Below are 27,599 nucleotides of genomic sequence, written 5' to 3'. Positions count from 1 at the left end.
AATTTCAGCAGACTGTCTTGACCATGACTACACGACTAAATGCTTTGAGTTGCTGCCGATGCAAAAGGCTGATTAGATATTTGGATTACTCTGATAATCAGTGGAACAGGCGTACAGACTATACAGTAGTCTGTGCTGTTCTCAGATTGCATATTTTCTTTGTTTTCTGATGCTATTTTTGTTTTTTCTCAATTTCAACAATTTTATAATGCTTCAAAAAAAAATCCTTCACATTTCATTTTACAATACTGACATTTTTACTGCAGTCTTTCCAAAGTCAGTAAAGTTTTGAGAAACAAAATAGATGACTCAGTCATGAATGGTTTTGTGTGATTTACTGACGGGTCATGTTTTGACAAATGTGAAAAAGGTTTTGATTGTTTTGGTGTCTTTTACACAGGTGAGTCTGTGTTATGAAAAATGTCTTAACTGTTTTTTAGAATTTCAAATAAAGTGGTGAGAATGATTTTCTGCTGTGAGCCAAATCGATTGAGGAAAAACTTTAATGTAGAGAAACATTTATCTGATCAAAAGCCTCCTTAATGACTCGTGTCTGGTTATCTGTAATTGAACCAAATTTAATAGTTGATCATAATCAGCTAAAATGAGCTAATGTGCTTTTATCTTACTTTGTGTTTTTCGACATGTGAGCTTAGAAGAAAAAAACTTTAAATAAAAATTAAATTTAAGACACTGACATACAACTTTACATGTGTTTGTACTTCCTACGAGACTACTGTTATAAGAGGGCTGATTGTTGTTTTTATGTCTTTAAATTATATTCACAAACAGCTTTCTTTACTTCTCTCTAAAATAGACTGTATGTGTTGGTGTGACAGAGTAACTTACTATCCAGGCTGTATCATTCATCAATGTTAGCTTTAGCAAACTCCAGCCATAGAAATGTTTAATAGTCATGACTGGCATTTACACTAAGGTCTATAATTTGTTGGAGAGCGACAGAGTTTTTGTAGGCTTTGTAGTTTTTCCTCTCTACACCGCCGCAAACAGACAAAATGTGATTGAAGTAGTCTCCATCTTCAGAGGCTGAAGGCATAAGAATGGTTGACATTTGTAAGAGCAAAAAACATGGATTAGTGTTGGTTATTCATCCAAAGATAGGTAGCCTGTTGCACAATTACTGCTGAGTGTTCTGACTTCATTTCATTGCATAGCTAGTTCCTTCTGATAGCATGTTTTCCACCAGATAACCAGTGGCAAACTTGTCAGTTTCCCTTGAAAGGACACATTAGTCAAACTACAAGCAAGTCATCCACAGGAATGCTGGCGAGCACCCAGGAGGACCAGAAACAAGGGAAAACACATAAGCACTTTCTCATTTCCCAGACTGCTCATTCTCAGTTTTTAATCCTTCATCTTGATTTGCAGACTCATTTTAAAGTGGTGCCAGTTAAATATGTTTGTTATGGCATAATGTTTTTCATTATAACTGTATTTTAGGATCTCAGGTGGGACTGTTGTTACCTCAGTACAGAGGCCCCCGTTTACATTAAAGCCGTGTCATTAGCTTTTCTGTCTAATCAAGGGTGAAATATTCAGATTAATCTTCTTCCCAAAGCTTCTCCTGCAACCTTATCATAAGCACTCCTATTAGCCAACCACATGAAAGCACTTTGGTTCATTATTGCGTCTCTCTAATCTGAAATACTTCATATTATTGAGGAGAGGATGCCGATGCTTGCAGAAGTTGCAGAGATTAGTGAAAATCAGCTTAACAGTTATAAATGCAATAAATGAACATGAATCAACTATTTTTTTCCATATATTTTTATTGAAATTTTTTATAGTACAATACAAACAAATCTTGAACACCCTCACATTCACACACCCATCCATACATCAAACCTGCCTACATCACATTCAAATGTAGAAATGAGCATAGTTCTCACAGTAATACAAAAATACAATGGGTTAGGATAGACAAGATTTTCCCTTCCTTCCCTTCTTCTTTTCCTTCTTTTTCATAAATGTCCTTCACCTCCACTCCCTAAAATATCCATATATGGCTTCCACATATTCACAAAGTCCCATTGTTTGCCCTTGGCAATATATGTTAGTCTTTCCAGGCCTAGAGAGACTGCAATTTCCTTCTTCCAGAGTCCCATGGAGGGAGCATCCATAACATGAATTAACTATTGAATGTAAATTTAACAATTAATTTAAATTTAGTCTAACCCGCGTTTATCGTATCCTCACAACTCTACTCACAAACCCCTGTCAGGTCTCCCAAGAAGGGGGAACAATGTCTTTCCTGCAGTGTGGGGCCTCTAGCTTGTCACTTGGATCTGGATCTAAGAGCAGAGGCCTTCAAGTACCTCAGCAAAAAGGTATTTCTCTTCTTCAGGCTGGGGGCAGTCTTTGGGCCACTCTCCTTAGAGCGCAGGGGACGTTAAGACCTGCCTCTGCAGTTATAGGTGCAAGGTCAAGATGAGGGAGTCTTTGATCGTCCTTGTTTGTATTCCTTGAATCCATCAGCAAGGTGTTCATGCACTTAGACACTACTTTACTGTCCTCATCTGCACCTTGGCTCGGCTCATAATTGGACTGCCAGTCAAAGCGGGAAGCATGACAGTGAGTGAGAAATGCATGATTATATACTCCATTGTTACCATGGTGAAGTCATACGGGCCTGTTGAGTTACTTTATTTGCTGCGGCATGAAATCAGTGACCAACACTGCTTACATAGAGAAGCATTTAAATAGGAAAAAAGCTCAAGAACACATAGAAAAACAAGTTTCACATTTACTTGATGCATTACATAACCATTCTTTAAAAATTAAAAGTGAAACACAACTCTTTGACAAAGTACATTAATATGATGTGAGGATGATACCATCATTGTTTGTTTTTCCAGCAAATGCTTGGCATTGTGTGACCATTAAGGAGGTGTAAGGTTGGAGACCTCAGGAGATGTTTCCAGGGGGGAAGGAATGTAATGACTCGGATGTTTGTCTAAGTTTGTGTGTCTGTGTGTGTCACACGTAAGAAAATGTCCTTTAGGATGTTCTGAAGAACTGTGGCAACAACACAGCAGACTCCGTCCTGTTCTTGAGTCGATCGTTCTGGCATCAGATTACAAAGATGTTTTCTTAGTTCTTTTTGGGTCTTGAAATTAAACCACAGTCATCAGTAAGATAGTTGCTGCCCTCCCAAATTCCAAAAAAATTCAACTTTGACAGATTGCTCTCTACACGGAGGAGTTTTTCAGTTTTATGGTCAACACTTGAGGTTATCTTTAGGCCAGTTTTGTGGAATGTTGGTTTGTAAGACGAAGATGTTTTGGCTTTTTTAAATATTACCTTATGCCAGAGTGTAACTATGTTATATGTGTGCTACACAAATATAATTAGTCCAGCATCAAACCTGTGACCTGACTGGCTTTATGTGGCTCATTCGAGTATACAGAAGCGAGGGTCTGTGCTGTTTTTTGATGTGATGCGCCACCACATGGAGAAAGTAGCAGCTCATAAGGACTCATCTCTGCAACAGCAGGAAAACAAAGCAGAGAGTCTCTCAGTGTCATCACTGGGGAGCTCACAGAAGTCATCATGAGCTGGAACACAGCCCTGTATGTCATTAAAATTAATTTGATGAAACCTAATAAATATCTTTACACGATAAAAAACAGGCAGCACAATACAAATATTGTGCATAATTATCAGCTATTACAAACTGTTTCAGTTTCTCTCCATGAGTGAGAAGCAGTGGAACTGGTGTCAAATTTTTGTTAAAATTAAGTTACTTTAAGGAGTCACTTTGAAAGATATTCTAATTACAGGTGAAACTGATGAAATCTGTGAATGCAAATTGTAAAGTCTTTCAGTAATTTTAATTTCTGTGTATGCACAATAATTCTACATTTCCAGTTCACTGTGATTTGTCTGTGGGGTGAAAATAAAGACCACGCTGATTTACGCTGGAAAAAACAAACATTTTAGGGTTCAATTTAACAACAAGCAGCAAACAATGAAATCCAAACAGGGCTTTTAATTTAGATTGTTTTTGATAAGACTGAATAGAATATCTCACCATGCTGTACAGGAATGTAAATAAATAAATAAGGAAAGTAGAGTTTCGAGTCCACTCACCTACACGCTTCAATTCAGTGCAATTCCATTTGATTTTTATAACGCCAAATTATAACAGTTGCCTCAAGATGCTTTCTATTATAAGGTCAAGATCCTACAATAATAAAAAGAAAGCAGAAAAAACTCCAACAATCATATGACACCCCCCCCCCTCTCCCCCCATGAGCAAGCAAATTGGCGACAGTGGGAAGAGAAAAAAAAAAACTCCCTTTTAACAGGAAGAAACTTCCAGCAGAGCCAGGCTCAGGGAGTGGCGGCCACCTGCAGCGCTTACAGATCCCAGTTGTTGCCCAGCTGCAATAGGGCCAGTGGACAAACAGAGACCCACTCACACTCACATTCACAATATGAGCAATTTAGAACCACGGACAGTCTTCGGACTGTTCTCTTTCACGATTGTTGTTTTTATGACACTTCTTGTTGCTTCAGCTGCAGAGCTCCACGTGGGCTCTTAGTGTTGAGCTAAGGACTAACGTTCCTCAGGAAAGCAGACAGATCTATGGTGAATTTCTATAAATGATCACGTTCGTCACACGCACGCACACACACACACACACAGAAACACACACGCCGTTTTTTGTTTTTGTTTTTTTTTTGTCGTTGTTGTTGTTTGGTGGGGGGGTGGGGGGTGACAATCATGACGGGCGACCTCGTGGCGCAACGGTAGCGCGTCTGACTCCAGATCAGAAGGTTGCGTGTTCAAATCACGTCGGGGTCAATCCTTTAGTCTTGTCACGCAGACTAAAGGAGAGCTCGTCCCAAATTATAACAGCGAAGATCTGACGTCCAATCAAACATGAAGATCATCAAGATCGAGGTTTCCATACCGGCTCTGTGACCGGGTTAATAATCGCCGCCGGTGCTGCTGATCAGCAGCGTGTCGGTGTAATTTGTCCTTCTTCTGGTTTATGCGTTGCTTATGAAATGTTATGTAGTGGTTTTTCACCCACTACCACACTGAAATTCTGTAACTTTTGGCAACTTTGTCATTACAGTATTTAAGAATATATATAAACTGGAGCTGGCAACTTTTTTCCGTTTTCCCCCATTATTATTTTTTATTATTACTCAAGAAACATTTAATAACAGTACTGGTAATTACCAAAGTCATTGTTTTTGTTTCTGTCATGGTTAATCCACCAGTATGTGCTCTTTAACCAAAATTATAATTTTAAAACTAAAATATTGTTATTGTTGTTGTTATGAAAAACAGAAAAAAGAGTAGAGCCCATTATTATTTTTTGATTAAGATTTCAAATTACACTACATGTTACATCCCTGAACAGAAAAAAAGATGCTTCAGTGGTTGAATGTTGTGCTTGATTAATTTCAGACTTCTCCAGAAGTCAAATTTAGGAATAAAAATGTGAATTCAGTTTATTATTTGCCTAATACACAATAACAACAATATAATTTGTTTTAGTTTTAAACAAGTAAAAGAATTAGAAATGTTTGTGCTTTCCTGTTTTACGACAGGTGGTCTACTAAATTTGTTGAACACTTTACAAATCCAAGCAATCCAGACACAAACAGACAAAAAAGAAGGGAAAAGCAAAACAATTCACACAAAAAACTGAAGACCAAAGAGCCCTGTACTCTTTATTTCACCTAAAATGGTTCAATAAAGTGCCACTTTTAGCATTCATGTTGTTTCATACTTTCATACATTATGTTGTTGTCTAATGTTATGTCTATCTGGATAGACATAACATGGATAGATGGATGGATAGATAGATGTTGATTTTCTTTTTTTGTGTTTAATTTTGGTTCTTGCCGTTCTGACTTCATATTAGAAAATATAAAGTAGCAGCAGGGACACGTGGACACCGACCCTCGAGGGCTGGAGTCACTGGATCACGTAAGCCTGACTTAAGCCAATATAATTCTGAGTAACTTTCTAACATTTGACGGCCTTTTAAACTTTTTCGTACTGTGTTTAATGTATATTTTCAGTAAATTTCCTACAGGTATTCTGTCCTCATAAGTACATAAATGCTACACACGTTCATATGTAGTACAAATGACTCAGCAGAGCAGCGTTTCACCCGACATTTTGAACAAAAAGCTGTAATAGTTTCTGCTGCATTCCTTAAAACAATCTGTGTTGATTTCATGGTGTCTGATCTTTGAGCAGCTGATAAATAATCACATTAAGACATTAAAGCTTAAATGTGTTCTCAGGCAATAATGGAGCCATGTCAAAGTTCAGGCTTGGCTGCACGCACTGGCTGCATGTCAAGGCGAATATTTTGCCATTTTGTGGTCACACTTACTTATTTGAGTGGATTTTTTTTTTCCTTTGATGCTTCTCAGGCCAGTATAGTTACACAGAAGTCATTATACACAGTGAGGAGAGAAACTAGAATAGATCCATGGAGATTTGTCAAGATCCACACAAACTGGCTGCAGGACTCCAGTGGTTTTGGGGGAAGGGAGCTTTTTCAGGAAGGGGGTAATTTTCTGGGGTTCAGTGGACAGATCAGGGTGTGGATCATCAGAAAGCCACTGGAGGAGGAACTTCTTGCAGATTCCAAACATGCATGAGAAAGAGGTTGTCTGTCAGAAGTAGAGAGATTTTATTTGAAAAAGCATTAAAAGAGGGTAAGAATTTGGCTACGGGCAAAACAAAAAGAAAGACAAAACGAACTTGCCATGCAGAATACCTAAACTTTAGAAGCAAGGTTAGTTATATTCTTAATGTAAAGCACCACCAAAAACAAAGCATCAGGAACAAGTCAGAGTGGGATGTAAAGGAGGAAGACGCTTAAATTCAGAGATGAACTGGGATGGTGATGCATGGCAAAAGCGAGCAGATACCCAACGATTAAATAGAACCCATGAATCAATTTACCGTGAATGAAACAGATGACAGAGGAAAGGCGGCAACAGCTCACAGAGAGAAGCAACAGGAAGTTGAGCTGAGCAAGTGACAGCAGAACAACGGGGAATCCACAAAAACAACAATAAAGTTAAAAGGCCCATGCCACAGACTGTGAAGTGAGGATGTTATGACACACAGCTGAACAATAAAGCACGCAATCACCGATGAGAACAGACGATCAAAAGAGGCATTTAACAGGGTGTGACAAAAATGGGATGAGTAGTGTCACATTCAAGGTCTGCTGGGTTTTTGGTGCATATGCTAAATCCAAAAAAACAAAGAGAGCCTGATCATTGTCCGGTATTTTTTGGTACCTGATACCACACAAAACAGGAACATCATCACGCAGAAGATCTCAGTGGATTCTTTTTTACTCGTTTACTTTTTATCTCTTTTTCATCCCCTTTTTTCTTTTTGTTTTGGAAAGCACAGCCTGTCCTGTTATGATCAGACACAAATAAAATAAACAGATGAAGTAAATCTTTCAGCCCCATTATGTTCTAGTTCTGATACCTGCATGTAATATAATATTTGTCCATATCTTTCATTGTCTTTAACATAATTAGTTTATTAACTTTGCCTGTAACCCATATTAAACAGTTTATATCTTATTGTAAGTTTAAAAAAAAAAAAGAGCAAAGGGCTTACCCTGCTCCTTCTTCTGATCCTCTACATCAGGGGTGACAAATATAAGGCCCAGGGACCACAATCAGCACACCATAGATGACAATCTGGTCCACTGGGCAGCTTTAGAAAATACATTTTGGACTTTTATAGTTTTTTCTACTAATAAAGTTCTGTAAAAAATGCTTTGTTTTGTTTTTAAGTAGATTAAGTAGATCCACGTTATTAAAACAAACAAACAAAAGATTTCTGTTTTATAATTACAGGACAGTCTGGACAATGAGCTAGCAGAATCTTTCTGTTGTTTTGCACATTAATTTCTTACAATTTAAACCCAAAGAGTTGTGTCCACAGAATTCTCTAATTTACTCCTTTTCTTTATCATGTAGAAAAACTGAGACGTACTGTTGAATATGCACTTTTTTCTCATTTAAAGATACCTCAGAGATTAAATGTGTAGTTAAACTTCTTTACATGAACAGAAAGAGAAGTTTCACTGGTCTGGCACACCCAAGATCAAAGCGGGCTGTATGTGGTCCAGCCTGGCTTCACACGAACGTCTGAGAGACCAGTGCTGTCTCCTTTTGTTTTTCTTCTGTCTCTCTGTAAGCGTCTGTCTCAGCAGTAACCAGAAGGTCCTCATGCAAAGGACCTACGCACAATAAATGTGTTTAAAAAGAGATGAGACATAGTTTACTTTAACTCTGTGGAAGCAAAATGCTGATGGTCAGAATAATAAGAGGAGATATTCTTTATATGTAGGAAATGAGAATTGAGTTTGTCAAATTATTGCTTAACTAATTACCCATACTTTATTTATCTGGCCATCAAATAAACATAAAACAGTTTAACAAAGGTGTGAAATACAGTTGCATCTATATTCCTAAAATTAATAAACACATATAAACCATTTGGGGGGGGGAAGCAGAAATCTAGGTGAACCAAAAGAAAAAGAACCATTTTCAGGCAGTTTCAGGTTTGTAGTGAGACATAATTGAGAAATTGGAAACATGAAAGCCTCAGAGTTATTCCAACGCATGTCAAAACACTAAAACTTGACCATCTTCTGGAGCACAATGGATAACTACAGTCTTATTTTATTAAATGGCCTTCGGCACGTCTCAGTTTGGTAGTGAAATTGTTTCAGAAAAAAAACCAATACAGACTGCAATTGAAATTCTTGCACGTATTTAAACCACGCTGTGTTTTCAGATTGCAGGTTGCCAAGCTAAATATCAAGTTTAGTGACTGCTTTGATATTTAGTTGGAAAGTTTCAAAGTATTTGGCTATGAATTTTAGCTGCCAAAAATTAGATGAACGTGTTCATGTCCATGTCCAAACTCCACATGTAGTCCAGAACTATCAGTGTGCTGCCATAGGCCACAAGGCAGCCGGTCTCCGGTCTAGCTTCAGTCACAGCAGGCAGGACCAGATGAGTAAGATGAACACTTAGCCAACTGATGTATGTGACGCTCCAGGCCTGAAGAGATAGGAAATGTTAAAAAAAAAAATGCTGCAGCTCTGCTGGGGATGAGTGACTAATGAAGAATAAACATAAACAATAGCCTGGAAAATGTTTGGAAAGCAGGAATAGCACAAGTAAAAAAATAAATAAAACAGTTATTTCCAAATTTTAGATTAAATTGATTTAAGACAGAATGGAAACAGACTGCCTTATTTATATGCCAGTTTCTATCATTCAAGCCTACAACACATCCAAAGAAACAGATGAGATGTGGGGTTAGTAATGTGTAAATTTGAAGGCATAACACATCAACTTAATCGCATTAAAGTTGTTTGTATGTAAAAGAGCCGTTAAGTTCATTTTAAAGTAACTATTCAAACAATGCTGCTTTCTGGGTTTGAATCCAGTCTGGGGCCATTTCTGTGTGGAGTTTACATGCGAGAGAGCACAGAGCTTGATCAAGGCAGTTTCAGCTACATGGCTGTAAACAGCCTCGCTCCTGACTCACAGCTCACAAATGACGGGATCAACAAAACCCTGCAACGCCAAGGGCTCTGCAGTGTTACACAACCGGTCTGGAAAACTACATTATTGTTATTATAAGTTACTGGAGCTACTTTAAATCTATGCATAAGGAAAGCCATCACTAGTCTGAGCAAAACAGGATAAACCTAACAGAGGCAGCAAAGAACATTAGGAGGGACCGAATCAACACTCTGGTTCATTCCTGAAAAGAATAAATGTCTTGTCCAACTCAGGACAAGAATGGACAGGTTGTCTTGTCCAAACACTTAAAGGCCTGAAAGACCTCAAACGAAAATGTGGATGACAGAATTATTTCCATGGTTGACAAAAACTGTTTCTGAACATCAAACCAACACAGGAGAATCATTTTCCACCTTTACAGTCGAGAGACATCTTGGCTCCAGGCCGAGCAGAGCTCAGATCTCGGGGGAATAAACACAGCATTTGGTGATGTGTCCATGATTTAGATTTCAGTTAGTCTTTTACTAGAAATGATTTCCAAGTATTAAAAACGTATATTTAAAGTTATATTGACATATATCCTGTCAATAATGGATATATGACCATATTGTAAAGTTTTGAGCCTCTGAAAAAGGGGGGCTGCATTTAAAGATGGAAAAACCTCAAACAAACACACAAACAAAAAATAAATGGCGCCCTCTTCTGGACCAGACCGCAACAGATGGCCAAATAGACAACAAACATGAAGATCTCTGGGATGCCATTTCTTGCATATGCACTCACTCAGTCTGGAGAAGAAAAAGGAAAAAGAAAAGAGGACCGACATGTTGATAGAAAGCAGACGCCTGGTTCCACAAAGTAGAAATAAATGCCAAAACTGTGATTTGGAGCAATCTTGGAGGGTAGTATCACAACCAAATGATTGAAATTGGGATGAGACTGATAACAATGAAGTCTAATAGGAAACAATTTTTTCTGAGGAATCGAGGGACTTGTTAGAGTTACTTTGGCCCGTAAAGGAAGGTCCTGTCCTGTGGTTGATGCTCACAGGTCCCTCATTATCTCTGACTTTTGGAGAGAAAATATGGTTAAACACACAAATTGTCTGAAACTTGTTCAAGAAGACTGAAACTGTATGAGAACAGAAATCACTGCAGTAATTATTGCAACCAGTTTGTTTTTGTATTCAGCTTGTATGAGCAGCAACACCCTCTCTAATAAACCGAGGCTTTAAACATATTGCTGATAGCAAGGGAGTTAAATTATATTCCACTATAAAGGCCACAAGAGAGGCAGTGTTGTTTTCTGTTTTTAACTAAACTCTGAAAAACATGTTTACCCCTTCGAAATTGCATCCTTTGTTTCTAACGAGGTGGCACAATTAGCCCCATTTCTCCTCTTCCATCTAGTTTAAAAAGTAAAAAATAAAAGAAGACATTGTTCTGATTTTGTGAGGTCTGTTAAAAATTCACCTGACATTTAATAAACACATCACATTAGTCCATTTGTGGTCTATAAACCTTTGTTTTTCATTAAAACCTTAAAAAAAAACTTCTTAAAAAAAATCATCCAACCTTTTTTATATGAGTTTAGTCACTAAAATGTTGCACACTTCATGCTGGGCTCTATGTGTAATTACACAGTTTAAAACAAACACAACACACTGGCCATTCTGTGGTTCTGTCATGCAGAATCAGTGAAAAACCATGAATACAGACCACAGCAAATATGCCCACATATAATTCTTTGGTATTTGTAAACAGCTTGCAAAGGTCAGCCCTGACTAAAGTGAAGGAGCAGTCTGAGTGAAAAGTCTTACAAAACCTCTTTTGTCTCCTGTATACCTGACTTGTGATCAATACAGGCAGTAAAATACAGTTATAAGCATTGTACATACCAGCCACTTTATTATGTTTAACTGAAAATTTAAGTAAACATCTATCTAAATGTGTTTTTGCACTTTAGACGATGTGCACATGTCTACGCTTTTATATTCAAAAACCTTCATTTCACCAGCCAAAAGCATCTGATTCACCAAAACTGGAAGGCAAAATCTGGGTTACATAAAATCCGTACTTGATCATCAGGGGAGGGGTCATTTGGAAGCAACTCTTTACCAGAGAACTGTGACTCATGAAGATCACTGAGATTGCCAAACGTTGAACATGTTGTCAAAATATAACTTCCCACGGTATCATTATTGTTTATCTTATATATATGCAGAGGTGTTATTAATTTCTCCCATTAGAGAGCTGTACAGAAACAGATATTATTTGGCAACAAAATTGACCTTCAATAATAATAATTGTGTCATAGTCTTTAAAAAACAAACAGCAGCTGGTCAAACAAATAGCACTGCCCACATCTGATTGGCTCAACTACAGAAAACTGATATGATATGGGGCTCATCCCTGCCCAAGCACACCCACCTGGGGCTCACATGGGATAGGTGTGTGTTTGCTTTGCCAGAACAGAACCGCTCCACGATTCACCCACACGTACCTGCTGTGGGCACGCATGGGTATATTTGTTGGCACACCATACAGGAAACTATTACAGAGAAGATGAAAATGTTTTATTACATCGTCTGAAATATGAGCCTGGAACAGGCGCGATTCTAGGATCAGAGCTTTGGGGGTGCTGAGCACCCAGAGAGCTGCCCATCCAGGCAAGATAAACTTTACTCGTCACGATGAGACGTCTTCCCCGTCTCTGTCAGTCCCTGCATCCTTAAATGTCTCCAGTTGTCCCGAGTTCCCTCTGACTGTCTCCTTGGTGCATTTAAACCCCTGTTCCTCCCTGTCCTCATCGTCTGCTGACTTCATCTCCATTATCAGTCATCAAAATTTAAGCCTCTCTGTGCAAGTCTGCAAATTTCTTTATTAAATCATAAGATTCTTAAATTCATCAAGTCTCTCTGTGCCTGGTTCCTCGTCACAAAAGATGACATCACTGTTTTGTACATTTTAACACAATTTAATCCCCACATTTGTGAAAGAAAAGCAAAACACTTTTTGAAAAGTCTGTAACAAAACCATCAAATCTGATCAAGGTTATTTAAATGCTGCAAAAGAAGGATGGATTGGAATAAAAAAAACAAAACAAACATATCCTAACCTTAATTACTGCGGGAGGATAATGAATGATGCTCATAATGATGCTCATAGTGAGTATGCAGTACAGAGAGGCTGCCTCTCTGTACTGCATCCAGTCAGTTAGCTAGTTAGTAACTTGGGTTCAATATCGGCACATGCACATATGACAAAATAACCAGTTTCTCTCATTACATTTCAAACAGGACAGTGGTAACAACAGCAGGCAAGATAATGTTAAGTTTTAGATTTTAAATAGGCTGTATAAATTTCAATGGGAGCAACGGGACGGTCAAATATCACTGATTTTACTACAGAGCAGGACGGATTGTAGGGTAGCAAACATCGTCGGAAAAGACATTTTCAACACTGCAGGTTACCTGGTGTAATGTTTTTCAGCTAAAAAGAAACATGGTCTGACTCCTACCAACTATATAAAGAGTAAATGAAGGTTAAATGCAGCTAATATGTCCTGTTTTAAGCCAGGCACTTTCCCCTCCGCTCCGCTGCGTCTCAGCCACTATCGCTCTGGCAGCAACGGCGCTGCAGAGCAAGGGAGAGCCGAGCTGGAACAAACCATTTTGGGAGGGGGGAGGGGTTATCTAAACTTTTGCTGTTACAATGTTCCGTCTCAATTAAGTACTGTATGCTTTTTATATTTTTAATATTGTGTCACACAAACAACAAATATTGTCAAAAAAAGTAAGAAATCTTTGGGGGTGCTGAAGCTGTAGGTGTAGAGTGAGTACATTAGAGTTCAATATACACCCCTGACGTAACGCCACGCTGCCGTCTGTGAAGGCTGCATGATGTTACACCACGCCACCAGTGTTGCCAACTTAGCGACTTTCTCGCTATATTTAGCGAGTTTTCAGACCCTCTTAGCGACTTTTTTCTCTAAAAAGCTACAAATCTGGCGACACTTTCTGGTGTTATTGGAGACTTATTTATGTCGAATTTTTGATGTGAAAGCGCGTATCGCTCTTACTCTCAACAAGCAGCGGTGCTTTGGCACGGTGCACCTCACCCGTGCCAAAGCGCTCACGGGCGGAGGACAGTCCTCCCCCAGCTGCTATCAGGGCAGGAGATGTTCACACCTATGCGTCCAAACTGCAAATGAATCGCGCATGAGTGAAGCCGCTGCTCCCGCACTGACTGTAACGCAGTCAGATCTTATTTTACTGTTATGCTGTTTTGTGGATCACAACTTTTAAAACTACTAATAAACACACACACACACACACAAAGTAACTCTCCCAGAGTGCCAATTTCGGGTCACTTTTGTCGGTCCAAGCCCGGGTAAAGGAGCAGGGTTGGAATTGTGACATTAAAAAACAATAATTGCTAAAAGAAATTAAATTTGTAGTTCTAATTCTAAATGCATTTAGGACGTTTTTTTACTCACTTTATGTCTCTTCCACGATGTTATTTCTCTCTCCAACAACGTAGGTTACAATTACATTAGCATGGCCAATTATTCAAATTAGGCGATGACATCATTTAGTGACTTCTAGCGACTTTTAGGACAACCAATAGCGATTTTCCTTACTGAGGAGTTGGCAACACTGAAGACAGGTTCAACCGTCTGTTTGTTGAAAAATAGTAACGCAACCACTCCGCATTTTCTTGGTAGAAACGGTAACGGCGTTGTAACGATAGGAATAGTAATTAGTTAGATTACTTGTTACTGAAAAAGGTAACGCAGTTAGTAACGCCGTTGCTTGTAACGCCGTTGCTTGTAACGCCGTTGCTTGTAACGCCATTTCAAGACGGTTACAAGAAGGATCTCAGTGCCTTTAAACTTTAATGCTAAGAGAACCATCTCACCCTCAATGTCACAAAAACAGAAGAGATGATAGTGGACTTCTGGAGGTGTAGTAAAGCACATACCCACATCACCATCAACGGCGCTGCTGTAGAAAGAGTGAATAATTTCCGTTTCCTAGCTGTACATCTGGCAGAGGATCTCAAATGGTCAGTTCACACGAACAACATACCCCTTCATAGACGGCGCAGTGTGACGAGAGTGACAAACCGCGCTAGCCGTTAAACTGCGCTACCTGTGAAACTGCGCTACCTGTGAAAATGCCAGTTAAACCGCGCAGGCAGCACAGTCTGGTGGGTGTGACGGGCAGTGTGACGGGCAGTGTGACGGCAGCGCGTTTCTAATCTGTGTGACTGATGTGACGTCATACAACCTTCGCAGGCAGCAGCGAGGTGCGACTGGTGTGACGGCAGCGCGGTGTGGCCAGTGTGGCGTGGTGTAACGTCAAGCAGCTTTCGTAGACGGCAGCGTGGTGTTACGTCAGGGGTGTATATTGAACTCTACACCTACGACTGCACGGCAACTAGTATCTCCAATTTCATTGTGAAGTTTGCGGACGATACAACAGTGGTGGGTTTAATACCCCGGTGTGACCGATGTGACGGCAGCAAGATGTGACCTGTGTATCCGATGTCACTGGTGTGACGTTACGCAGCCTTTGTAGACGGAAGTGTGGTGTTACGTCAGAGGTGTATACTTTCATGTACTCACACTACACCTACGACTGCACGGCCACTAGTATCTCCAATTTCAATGTGAAGTTGGCGGACAATACAACAGTGGTGGGTCTTATCACCAAAGGTGAAACCCGGATGTGACGGCAGCACGGTGCGACCTGTGTGACCGGTGTGGCGCGGTGTAACATCATGCAGCCTTCACAGACGGCAGCGTGGTGTTACGTCAGGGGTGTATACTGAACTCTCATGTACTCACTCTACACCTTTGACTTCACGGCCACTAGTATCTCCAATTTCATTTTGATGTTTGCGGATGACACAATAGTGAGGGTGATGTTACAAGAAGGATCTCAGTGCCTTTAAACTTTAATGCGAACCATCTCACCCTCAATGTCAGAAAAACAGAAGAGATGACGGTGGACTTCTGGAGGTGTAGTAAAGCACATACCCCGATTACCATCAACGGCGCTGCTGTGGAAAGAGTGAATCGCTTCCGTTTCCTAGCCGTACATCTGGCGGAGAATCTCAAATGGTCAGTTCACACAAAAAACATACTTCCATACCCTTCAATGACAGCGCAGTGTGACAAACCACGCTAGCCGTGAAACTGTGGTACCCGTGAAATCTTGCTGCCCGTTAAACCGCGCTACCCGTGAAACCACGCTACCCGATAAACCGCGCTACCCGATAAACCGCGCTACCCGATAAACCGCGCTACCCGTGAAACCGCGCTACCCAATAAACCGCGCTACCCGATAAACCGCGCTACCCGATAAACCGCGCTACCCGTGAAACCGCGCTACCCGTGAAACCGCGCTACCCAATAAACCGCGCTACCCGATAAACCGCGCTACCCGTGAAACCGCGCTACCCGATAAACCGCGCTACCCGATAAACCGCGCTACCCGTTAAACCGCGCTACCTGTGAAGCCTTGCTGCCCGTGAAACCGCGCTACCCATTAAACCACGCTGCCAGTTAAGCCACGCAGGCAGCACGGTGTGATGGGTGTGACGGGCAGTGTGATGGCAGCGCAGTGTGACTTGTGTGACTGGTGTGACCTGTGTGGCCAGTGTGGCGTGCAGTGTTGCCAACTCCTTAGTAAGGAAAATCGCTATTGGCTGTCCTAAAAGTCACTAGAAGTCGCCAGATGACGTCATCACCTAATTTGCATAATTTGTCATGCTAATGTAATTGTAACCTACGTTGTTGGAGAGAGAAATAACATCGTGGAAGAGACATAAAGTGAGTAAAAAACGTCCTAAATGCAGTTAGAATTTATTTAGAACTACAAATTAAATTTCTTTTAGCAATTATTGTTTTTTAATGTCACAATTCCAACCCTGCTCCTTTATCTGGGCCTGGAACGGCAAAAGTGACCCGAAATTGGCACTCTAGTGGAGTTAATTTGTGTGTGAGAGTGTGTGTTTAAGTAGTTTTAAACCTTGTGGTCCACAAAACAGCATAACAGTAAAGGAAGAACTGACTGCATTACAGTCAATGTGGGAGCAGAGGCTTCGCTCATGCGCGATTCATTTGCCGTTTGGACGCACAGGTGTGAACGTCTCCTGCCCTGATAGCAGCTGGGGGAGGACTATCCTCTGCCTGGGAGCGCTTTGGCACGGGTGAGGCGCCCACGGCAGCACCGCTGCTTGTTGAGAGTAAGAGCGATATGCGTGTTCACGTCAAAAAGTCGTCATAAATAAGTCTCCAATAATACCAGAAAAAGTCGCCAGATTTGTCGCTAGTCGCTTTTTAGAAAAAAAGTCGCTAAGGGGGTCTGAAAACTCGCTAAATATAGCGACAAAGTCGCTAAGTTGGCAACACTGGCTGTCTTCAGCTTACTGCACCTTATATCAGTTGCACAGAAGTAGCTCTACATAATCTGGGCGCTACAGCTTTAAGTAGCTCCCGCGGACGGCAATCACTTTCTGCCAGACGATCACTTTCTAGCACAACACCTGGAACTAGGGGGCAAAACAATGGCATGAGTGTTGCTGTTTGCCTGAGGAAGAATAAAGTAGTCGTGGTAAGCCAATCACATGACCACTTCAAGATGACAAAGCAACAAGGTGATATTTAAACCAGTCTTTTAATTGTGTTGATAGGCCACATAAAACCAGAGTCATGATAAACAATATATATGTAGTGTTTTTCCTCAATATTTTCGTCATGTTTACTGTGTAAGGACAGCACTAGCAAGCACTCTCTGCTATGACCAAAAAGTATAAATTTTACTGTATAAATTTCAATGGGAGCAACGGGACGGTCAAATATCACTGATTTTACTACAGAGCAGGACGGATTGTAGGGTAGCAAACATCGTCGGAAAAGACATTTTCAACACTGCAGGTTACCTGGTGTAATGTTTTTCAGCTAAAAAGAAACATGGTCTGACTCCTACCAACTATATAAAGAGTAAATGAAGGTTAAATGCAGCTAATATGTCCTGTTTTAAGCCAGGCACTTTCCCCTCCGCTCCGCTGCGTCTCAGCCACTATCGCTCTGGCAGCAACGGCGCTGCAGAGCAAGGGAGAGCCGAGCTGGAACAAACCATTTTGGGAGGGGGGAGGGGTTACCTAAACTTTTGCTGTTACAATGTTCCGTCTCAATTAAGTACTGTATGCTTTTTATATTTTTAATATTGTGTCACACAAACAACAAATATTGTCAAAAAAAGTAAGAAATCTTTGGGGGTGCTGAAGCTGTAGGTGTAGAGTGAGTACATTAGAGTTCAATATACACCCCTGACGTAACGCCACGCTGCCGTCTGTGAAGGCTGCATGATGTTACACCACGCCACCAGTGTTGCCAACTTAGCGACTTTCTCGCTATATTTAGCGAGTTTTCAGACCCTCTTAGCGACTTTTTTCTCTAAAAAGCTACAAATCTGGCGACACTTTCTGGTGTTATTGGAGACTTATTTATGTCGAATTTTTGATGTGAAAGCGCTATCGCTCTTACTCTCAACAAGCAGCGGTGCTTTGGCACGGTGCACCTCACCCGTGCCAAAGCGCTCACGGGCGGAGGACAGTCCTCCCCCAGCTGCTATCAGGGCAGGAGATGTTCACACCTATGCGTCCAAACTGCAAATGAATCGCGCATGAGTGAAGCCGCTGCTCCCGCACTGACTGTAACGCAGTCAGATCTTATTTTACTGTTATGCTGTTTTGTGGATCACAACTTTTAAAAATACTAATAAACACACACACACACACACAAAGTAACTCTCCCAGAGTGCCAATTTCGGGTCACTTTTGTCGGTCCAAGCCCGGGTAAAGGAGCAGGGTTGGAATTGTGACATTATAAAACAATAATTGCTAAAAGAAATTAAATTTGTAGTTCTAATTCTAAATGCATTTAGGACGTTTTTTTACTCACTTTATGTCTCTTCCACGATGTTATTTCTCTCTCCAACAACGTAGGTTACAATTACATTAGCATGGCCAATTATTCAAATTAGGCGATGACATCATTTAGTGACTTCTAGCGACTTTTAGGACAACCAATAGCGATTTTCCTTACTGAGGAGTTGGCAACACTGAAGACAGGTTCAACCGTCTGTTTGTTGAAAAATAGTAACGCAACCGCTCCGCATTTTCTTGGTAGAAACGGTAACGGCGTTGTAACGATAGGAATAGTAATTAGTTAGATTACTTGTTACTGAAAAAGGTAACGCAGTTAGTAACGCCGTTGCTTGTAACGCCGTTGCTTGTAACGCCATTTCAAGACGGTTACAAGAAGGATCTCAGTGCCTTTAAACTTTAATGCTAAGAGAACCATCTCACCCTCAATGTCACAAAAACAGAAGAGATGATAGTGGACTTCTGGAGGTGTAGTAAAGCACATACCCACATCACCATCAACGGCGCTGCTGTAGAAAGAGTGAATAATTTCCGTTTCCTAGCTGTACATCTGGCAGAGGATCTCAAATGGTCAGTTCACACGAACAACATACCCCTTCATAGACGGCGCAGTGTGACGAGAGTGACAAACCGCGCTAGCCGTTAAACTGCGCTACCTGTGAAACTGCGCTACCTGTGAAAATGCCAGTTAAACCGCGCAGGCAGCACAGTCTGGTGGGTGTGACAGGCAGTGTGACGGGCAGTGTGACGGCAGCGCGTTTCTAATCTGTGTGACTGATGTGACGTCATACAACCTTCGCAGGCAGCAGCGAGGTGCGACTGGTGTGACGGCAGCGCGGTGTGACCAGTGTGGCCAGTGTGGCGTGGTGTAACGTCAAGCAGCCTTCGTAGACGGCAGCGTGGTGTTACGTCAGGGGTGTATATTGAACTCTACACCTACGACTGCACGGCAACTAGTATCTCCAATTTCATTGTGAAGTTTGCGGACGATACAACAGTGGTGGGTTTAATACCCCGGTGTGACCGATGTGACGGCAGCAAGATGTGACCTGTGTATCCGATGTCACTGGTGTGACGTTACGCAGCCTTTGTAGACGGAAGTGTGGTGTTACGTCAGAGGTGTATACTTTCATGTACTCACACTACACCTACGACTGCACGGCCACTAGTATCTCCAATTTCAATGTGAAGTTGGCGGACAATACAACAGTGGTGGGTCTTATCACCAAAGGTGAAACCCGGATGTGACGGCAGCACGGTGCGACCTGTGTGACCAGTGTGGCGCGGTGTAACATCATGCAGCCTTCACAGACGGCAGCGTGGTGTTACGTCAGGGGTGTATACTGAACTCTCATGTACTCACTCTACACCTTTGACTTCACGGCCACTAGTATCTCCAATTTCATTTTGATGTTTGCGGATGACACAATAGTGAGGGTGATGTTACAAGAAGGATCTCAGTGCCTTTAAACTTTAATGCGAACCATCTCACCCTCAATGTCAGAAAAACAGAAGAGATGACGGTGGACTTCTGGAGGTGTAGTAAAGCACATACCCCGATTACCATCAACGGCGCTGCTGTGGAAAGAGTGAATCGCTTCCGTTTCCTAGCCGTACATCTGGCGGAGAATCTCAAATGGTCAGTTCACACAAAAAACATACTTCCATACCCTTCAATGACAGCGCAGTGTGACAAACCACGCTAGCCGTGAAACTGTGGTACCCGTGAAATCTTGCTGCCCATTAAACCGCGCTACCCGTGAAACCACGCTACCCGATAAACCGCGCTACCCGATAAACCGCGCTACCCGTGAAACCGCGCTACCCGTGAAACCGCGCTACCCAATAAACCGCGCTACCCGATAAACCGCGCTACCCGTGAAACCGCACTACCCGTGAAACCGCGCTACCCAATAAACCGCGCTACCCGATAAACCGCGCTACCCGTGAAACCGCGCTACCCGATAAACCGCGCTACCCGTGAAACCGCGCTACCCGATAAACCGCGCTACCCGTGAAACCGCGCTACCCGTGAAACCGCGCTACCCGTGAAACCGCGCTACCCGATAAACCGCGCTACCCTATAAACCGCGCTACCTGTGAAGCCTTGCTGCCCGTGAAACCGCGCTACCCATTAAACCACGCTGCCAGTTAAGCCACGCAGGCAGCACGGTGTGATGGGTGTGACGGGCAGTGTGATGGCAGCGCAGTGTGACTTGTGTGACTGGTGTGACCTGTGTGGCCAGTGTGGCGTGCAGTGTTGCCAACTCCTTAGTAAGGAAAATCGCTATTGGCTGTCCTAAAAGTCACTAGAAGTCGCCAGATGACGTCATCACCTAATTTGCATAATTTGTCATGCTAATGTAATTGTAACCTACGTTGTTGGAGAGAGAAATAACATCGTGGAAGAGACTTAAAGTGAGTAAAAAACGTCCTAAATGCAGTTAGAATTTATTTAGAACTACAAATTAAATTTCTTTTAGCAATTATTGTTTTTTAATGTCACAATTCCAACCCTGCTCCTTTATCTGGGCCTGGAACGGCAAAAGTGACCCGAAATTGGCACTCTAGTGGAGTTAATTTGTGTGTGAGAGTGTGTGTTTAAGTAGTTTTAAACCTTATGGTCCACAAAACAGCATAACAGTAAAGGAAGAACTGACTGCATTACAGTCAATGTGGGAGCAGAGGCTTCGCTCATGCGCGATTCATTTGCCGTTTGGACGCACAGGTGTGAACGTCTCCTGCCCTGATAGCAGCTGGCGGAGGACTATCCTCTGCCTGGGAGCGCTTTGGCACGGGTGAGGCGCCCACGGCAGCACCGCTGCTTGTTGAGAGTAAGAGCGATATGCGTGTTCACGTCAAAAAGTCGTCATAAATAAGTCTCCAATAATACCAGAAAAAGTCGCCAGATTTGTCGCTAGTCGCTTTTTAGAAAAAAAGTCGCTAAGGGGGTCTGAAAACTCGCTAAATATAGCGACAAAGTCGCTAAGTTGGCAACACTGGCTGTCTTCAGCTTACTGCACCTTATATCAGTTGCACAGAAGTAGCTCTACATAATCTGGGCGCTACAGCTTTAAGTAGCTCCCGCGGACGGCAATCACTTTCTGCCAGACGATCACTTTCTAGCACAACACCTGGAACTAGGGGGCAAAACAATGGCATGAGTGTTGCTGTTTGCCTGAGGAAGAATAAAGTAGTCGTGGTAAGCCAATCACATGACCACTTCAAGATGACAAAGCAACAAGGTGATATTTAAACCAGTCTTTTAATTGTGTTGATAGGCCACATAAAACCAGAGTCATGATAAACAATATATATGTAGTGTTTTTCCTCAATATTTTCGTCATGTTTACTGTGTAAGGACAGCACTAGCAAGCACTCTCTGCTATGACCAAAAAACACCAAACAAACAAACAAATAAAAAAACCCCACCCCTTTCATGTTGGTGGAAAAATGCACCATGTCGACCAATCAAAAAATGATATGGCAACATGACATTTGGTTGTTTAGAAAGAGGGCTAAGTTTTAGGAGTGACAGTGAGAGAGAGAGAGCAGAAAAAGAGAGAGAGAGCATCTTTGGAGTGTGTAGTTAATGTGTTGTCTTGTGTAGTTAGTGTGTAGTGTTGTAGATAGTTTTCTGCAGGTGTCAGGCTTGTGATGTTCTCCTTTATAGTGGACAGAAATTATTTTTTTTGGCGTGGCACAAATAATTTGTGTGGCATCTTATATTTGCATTTAAAGTCATGAAATATGATTCAGTAAACATGTTTGTGGTTTTTCGTCTGATTTTAGATCAATTGTGTTAATACAGTATGTCAAAATGAAAATATAAATATAAATTCAGACACGTGAGGTTGTGCTGAAAAGAATGATACCAAACAGGGTAAAGTAAATAGTTTTTAACAGTGAAATGAGGTAAAACCAAATGTAGTGAAAAATGGCCAATTACACCCTGGACCCCAAAGGGTTAATTTTTTTCCTAAGTAATGCAATAGTTACTTTTCAAGTAATTCATTACTTTTAGAATCTTGTAACTCAGTTACTTTTTTGAAGAAGTAACTAGTAACTAAAATAAATTACTTTTTCAAAGTAACTTGCTCAACAATGCCCACCACTATTGTCTCATGCACAAACTTCAAGATGAAATAGGAGATACTAGTGGCCGTGCAGTCGTAAGTGTAGAGTGAGTACATTAGAGTTCAATATACACCCCTGACGTAACGCCACGCTGCTGTCTGCGAAGGCTGCATGATGTTACACCACGCCACACTGGCCACACAGGTCACACCAGTCACACAAGTCACACTGCGCTGCCATCACACTGCCCGTCACACCCATCACACCGTGCTGCCTACGTGGCTTAACTGGCAGCGTGGTTTAATGGGTAGCGCGGTTTCACGGGTAGCAAGGTTTCACAGGTAGCGCGGTTTAACGGGTAGCGCGGTTTAACGGGTAGCGCGGTTTAACGGGGGTAGCGCGGTTTATCGGGTAGCGCGGTTTATCGGGTAGCGTGGTTTCACGGGTAGCACGGTTTATCGGGTAGCGCGGTTTATCGGGTAGCGCGGTTTATCGGGTAGCGCGGTTTCACGGGTAGCACGGTTTATCGGGTAGCGCGGTTTAAGGGGCAGCAAGATTTCACGGGTACCACAGTTTCACAGCTAGCGTGGTTTGTCACACTGCGCTGTCATTGAAGGGTATGGAAGTATGTTTTTTGTGTGAACTGACCATTTGAGATTCTCCGCCAGATGTACGGCTAGGAAACGGAAGCGATTCACTCTTTCCACAGCAGCGCCGTTGATGGTAATCGGGGTATGTGCTTTACTACACCTCCAGAAGTCCACCGTCATCTCTTCTGTTTTTCTGACATTGAGGGTGAGATGGTTCGCATTAAAGTTTAAAGGCACTGAGATCCTTCTTGTAACATCACCCTCACTATTGTGTCATCCGCAAACATCAAAATGAAATTGGAGATACTAGTGGCCGTGAAGTCAAAGGTGTAGAGTGAGTACATGAGAGTTCAGTATACACCCCTGACGTAACACCACGCTGCCGTCTACGAAGGCTGCTTGGCGTTACACCACGCCACACTGGCCACACTGGTCACACCGCGCTGCCGTCACACCAGTCGCACCTCGCTGCTGCCTGCGAAGGTTGTATGACGTCACATCAGTCACACAGATTAGAAACGCGCTGCCGTCACACTGCCCGTCACACTGCCCGTCACACCCACCAGACTGTGCTGCCTGCGTGGTTTAACTGGCATTTTCACAGGTAGCGCAGTTTAACGGCTAGCGCGGTTTGTCACTCTCGTCACACTGCGCCGTCTATGAAGGGGTATGTTGTTCGTGTGAACTGACCATTTGAGATCCTCTGCCAGATGTACAGCTAGGAAACGGAAATTATTCACTCTTTCTACAGCAGCGCCGTTGATGGTGATGTGGGTATGTGCTTTACTACACCTCCAGAAGTCCACTATCATCTCTTCTGTTTTTGTGACATTGAGGGTGAGATGGTTCTCTTAGCATTAAAGTTTAAAGGCACTGAGATCCTTCTTGTAACCGTCTTGAAATGGCGTTACAAGCAACGGCGTTACAAGCAACGGCGTTACAAGCAACGGCGTTACAAGCAACGGCGTTACAAGCAACGGCGTTACTAACTGCGTTACCTTTTTCAGTAACAAGTAATCTAACTAATTACTATTCCTATCGTTACAACGCCGTTACCGTTTCTACCAAGAAAATGCGGAGCGGTTGCGTTACTATTTTTCAACAAACAGACGGTTGAACCTGTCTTCAGTGTTGCCAACTCCTCAGTAAGGAAAATCGCTATTGGTTGTCCTAAAAGTCGCTAGAAGTCACTAAATGATGTCATCGCCTAATTTGAATAATTGGCCATGCTAATGTAATTGTAACCTACGTTGTTGGAGAGAGAAATAACATCGTGGAAGAGACATAAAGTGAGTAAAAAAACGTCCTAAATGCAGTTAGAATTAGAACTACAAATTTAATTTCTTTTAGCAATTATTGTTTTTTAATGTCACAATTCCAACCCTGCTCCTTTACCCGGGCTTGGACCGACAAAAGTGACCCGAAATTGGCACTCTGGGAGAGTTACTTTGTGTGTGTGTGTGTGTGTTTATTAGTATTTTTAAAAGTTGTGATCCACAAAACAGCATAACAGTAAAATAAGATCTGACTGCGTTACAGTCAGTGCGGGAGCAGCGGCTTCACTCATGCGCGATTCATTTGCAGTTTGGACGCATAGGTGTGAACATCTCCTGCCCTGATAGCAGCTGGGGGAGGACTGTCCTCCGCCCGTGAGCGCTTTGGCACGGGTGAGGTGCACCGTGCCAAAGCACCGCTGCTTGTTGAGAGTAAGAGCGATAGCGCTTTCACATCAAAAATTCGACATAAATAAGTCTCCAATAACACCAGAAAGTGTCGCCAGATTTGTAGCTTTTTAGAGAAAAAAGTCGCTAAGAGGGTCTGAAAACTCGCTAAATATAGCGAGAAAGTCGCTAAGTTGGCAACACTGGTGGCGTGGTGTAACATCATGCAGCCTTCACAGACGGCAGCGTGGCGTTACGTCAGGGGTGTATATTGAACTCTAATGTACTCACTCTACACCTACAGCTTCAGCACCCCCAAAGATTTCTTACTTTTTTTGACAATATTTGTTGTTTGTGTGACACAATATTAAAAATATAAAAAGCATACAGTACTTAATTGAGACGGAACATTGTAACAGCAAAAGTTTAGGTAACCCCTCCCCCCTCCCAAAATGGTTTGTTCCAGCTCGGCTCTCCCTTGCTCTGCAGCGCCGTTGCTGCCAGAGCGATAGTGGCTGAGACGCAGCGGAGCGGAGGGGAAAGTGCCTGGCTTAAAACAGGACATATTAGCTGCATTTAACCTTCATTTACTCTTTATATAGTTGGTAGGAGTCAGACCATGTTTCTTTTTAGCTGAAAAACATTACACCAGGTAACCTGCAGTGTTGAAAATGTCTTTTCCGACGATGTTTGCTACCCTACAATCCGTCCTGCTCTGTAGTAAAATCAGTGATATTTGACCGTCCCGTTGCTCCCATTGAAATTTATACAGTAAAATTTATACTTTTTGGTCATAGCAGAGAGTGCTTGCTAGTGCTGTCCTTACACAGTAAACATGACGAAAATATTGAGGAAAAACACTACATATATATTGTTTATCATGACTCTGGTTTTATGTGGCCTATCAACACAATTAAAAGACTGGTTTAAATATCACCTTGTTGCTTTGTCATCTTGAAGTGGTCATGTGATTGGCTTACCACGACTACTTTATTCTTCCTCAGGCAAACAGCAACACTCATGCCATTGTTTTGCCCCCTAGTTCCAGGTGTTGTGCTAGAAAGTGATCGTCTGGCAGAAAGTGATTGCCGTCCGCGGGAGCTACTTAAAGCTGTAGCGCCCAGAGCGGTTGCGTTACTATTTTTCAACAAACAGACGGTTGAACCTGTCTTCAGTGTTGCCAACTCCTCAGTAAGGAAAATCGCTATTGGTTGTCCTAAAAGTCGCTAGAAGTCACTAAATGATGTCATCGCCTAATTTGAATAATTGGCCATGCTAATGTAATTGTAACCTACGTTGTTGGAGAGAGAAATAACATCGTGGAAGAGACATAAAGTGAGTAAAAAAACGTCCTAAATGCAGTTAGAATTAGAACTACAAATTTAATTTCTTTTAGCAATTATTGTTTTTTAATGTCACAATTCCAACCCTGCTCCTTTACCCGGGCTTGGACCGACAAAAGTGACCCGAAATTGGCACTCTGGGAGAGTTACTTTGTGTGTGTGTGTGTGTGTGTGTGTTTATTAGTAGTTTTAAAAGTTGTGATCCACAAAACAGCATAACAGTAAAATAAGATCTGACTGCGTTACAGTCAGTGCGGGAGCAGCGGCTTCACTCATGCGCGATTCATTTGCAGTTTGGACGCATAGGTGTGAACATCTCCTGCCCTGATAGCAGCTGGGGGAGGACTGTCCTCCGCCCGTGAGCGCTTTGGCACGGGTGAGGTGCACCGTGCCAAAGCACCGCTGAAGCACCCCCAAAAATGGGCTAAAATCGCCCCTGGCCTGGAATAAGACGACTGATTCTAAACTAAATTGGATTTTATTGATACACTGCAAGAGAAGTCAAAATGTGCAAGGACATATTCCATTTTCTCAGTATGACTAAGTTTGTAGTTTTGTTTACATGTTTGATTACTAAGACAAAGATTCCTGGTTCAAGCTTGGGAGAAGGCATACATTTTTTGGAGGTTGTCTGGACTGTATGGGTGTACCTCACATGGCCCCCAAGAGGGCATGTCTGCTGGGCTGGTGCAAATGTGTCTTTGGTGCATGATGTAAATTCTCCGTGGATGACTCAGGGTGGTCACAATGAAACAGGCAGGCACGCAGATGTCCTAACAAATCCTCACACTCACCTGTGTCTGATAGCAAAATTAACATCACATGGACTCTAGCAGACTCACAGACACAGAAAGTATAATCAGCGGTACAACATGCTCACAGTTAAAGTGGATGAAAAGCTGTGGATGTGGAAGTAATCTGATAGGTGATGTGAAGCAGGAAGAGGGACAGCAGCAAACACCCCGTGTGGCCTCAAACAGAAGAGGAGCTACAGTGACTTCAACATCATTCAGCTTACGGATTCCCACAAGTTCTTTCTGCCATTGTAATTATTAAAGAAAGTGAGGGTGACTGGGACAGCACCTAAAGACGATTTTCAGTGGATCACAATACATATCCTGGCCAAGAGCTGGTAACATTTCTATTGAGCAAAGCTAATTTTCACTGACAAGTCAAATAAACATTCTGGTGGACCACAAGACCTCTAAGTCTTTAACTTATCGTCTAAGTTTTTGAACCTGATTCTGTTCTTCAGCTTCAGTGTCTGTTGATGTTCACAGTTAAGGACTTGGCTGTTGGAGGCCGTGAACATGAAGGCGTTGACTGTGAAGAATACAGCTGTCAGTGGATGACTGATCCTGGGAGGGTGGAAGAGATCGGGCAGGGGAGCTGCCACAGCTGTTC

General features: G+C 42.2%; 1 non-coding gene across 1 annotated transcript; it reads left to right on the top strand.

Annotated features, from left to right (window-relative positions):
• The first annotated feature begins 4,756 nt into the window (after positions 1-4,756).
• On the top strand, positions 4,757-4,828 carry trnaw-cca (transfer RNA tryptophan (anticodon CCA)). Its single transcript has one exon. It is a non-coding gene; the product is annotated as a tRNA-Trp (tRNA).
• Positions 4,829-27,599: the final 22,771 nt, after the last annotated feature.

Source organism: Neolamprologus multifasciatus, chromosome 18, assembly GCF_963576455.1.
Source record: "Neolamprologus multifasciatus chromosome 18, fNeoMul1.2, whole genome shotgun sequence".
NCBI lineage: Eukaryota > Metazoa > Chordata > Actinopteri > Cichliformes > Cichlidae > Neolamprologus > Neolamprologus multifasciatus.
Note: the sequence above shows the minus strand (reverse complement) of the source record. Positions and strands in the feature narration are given on the sequence as shown.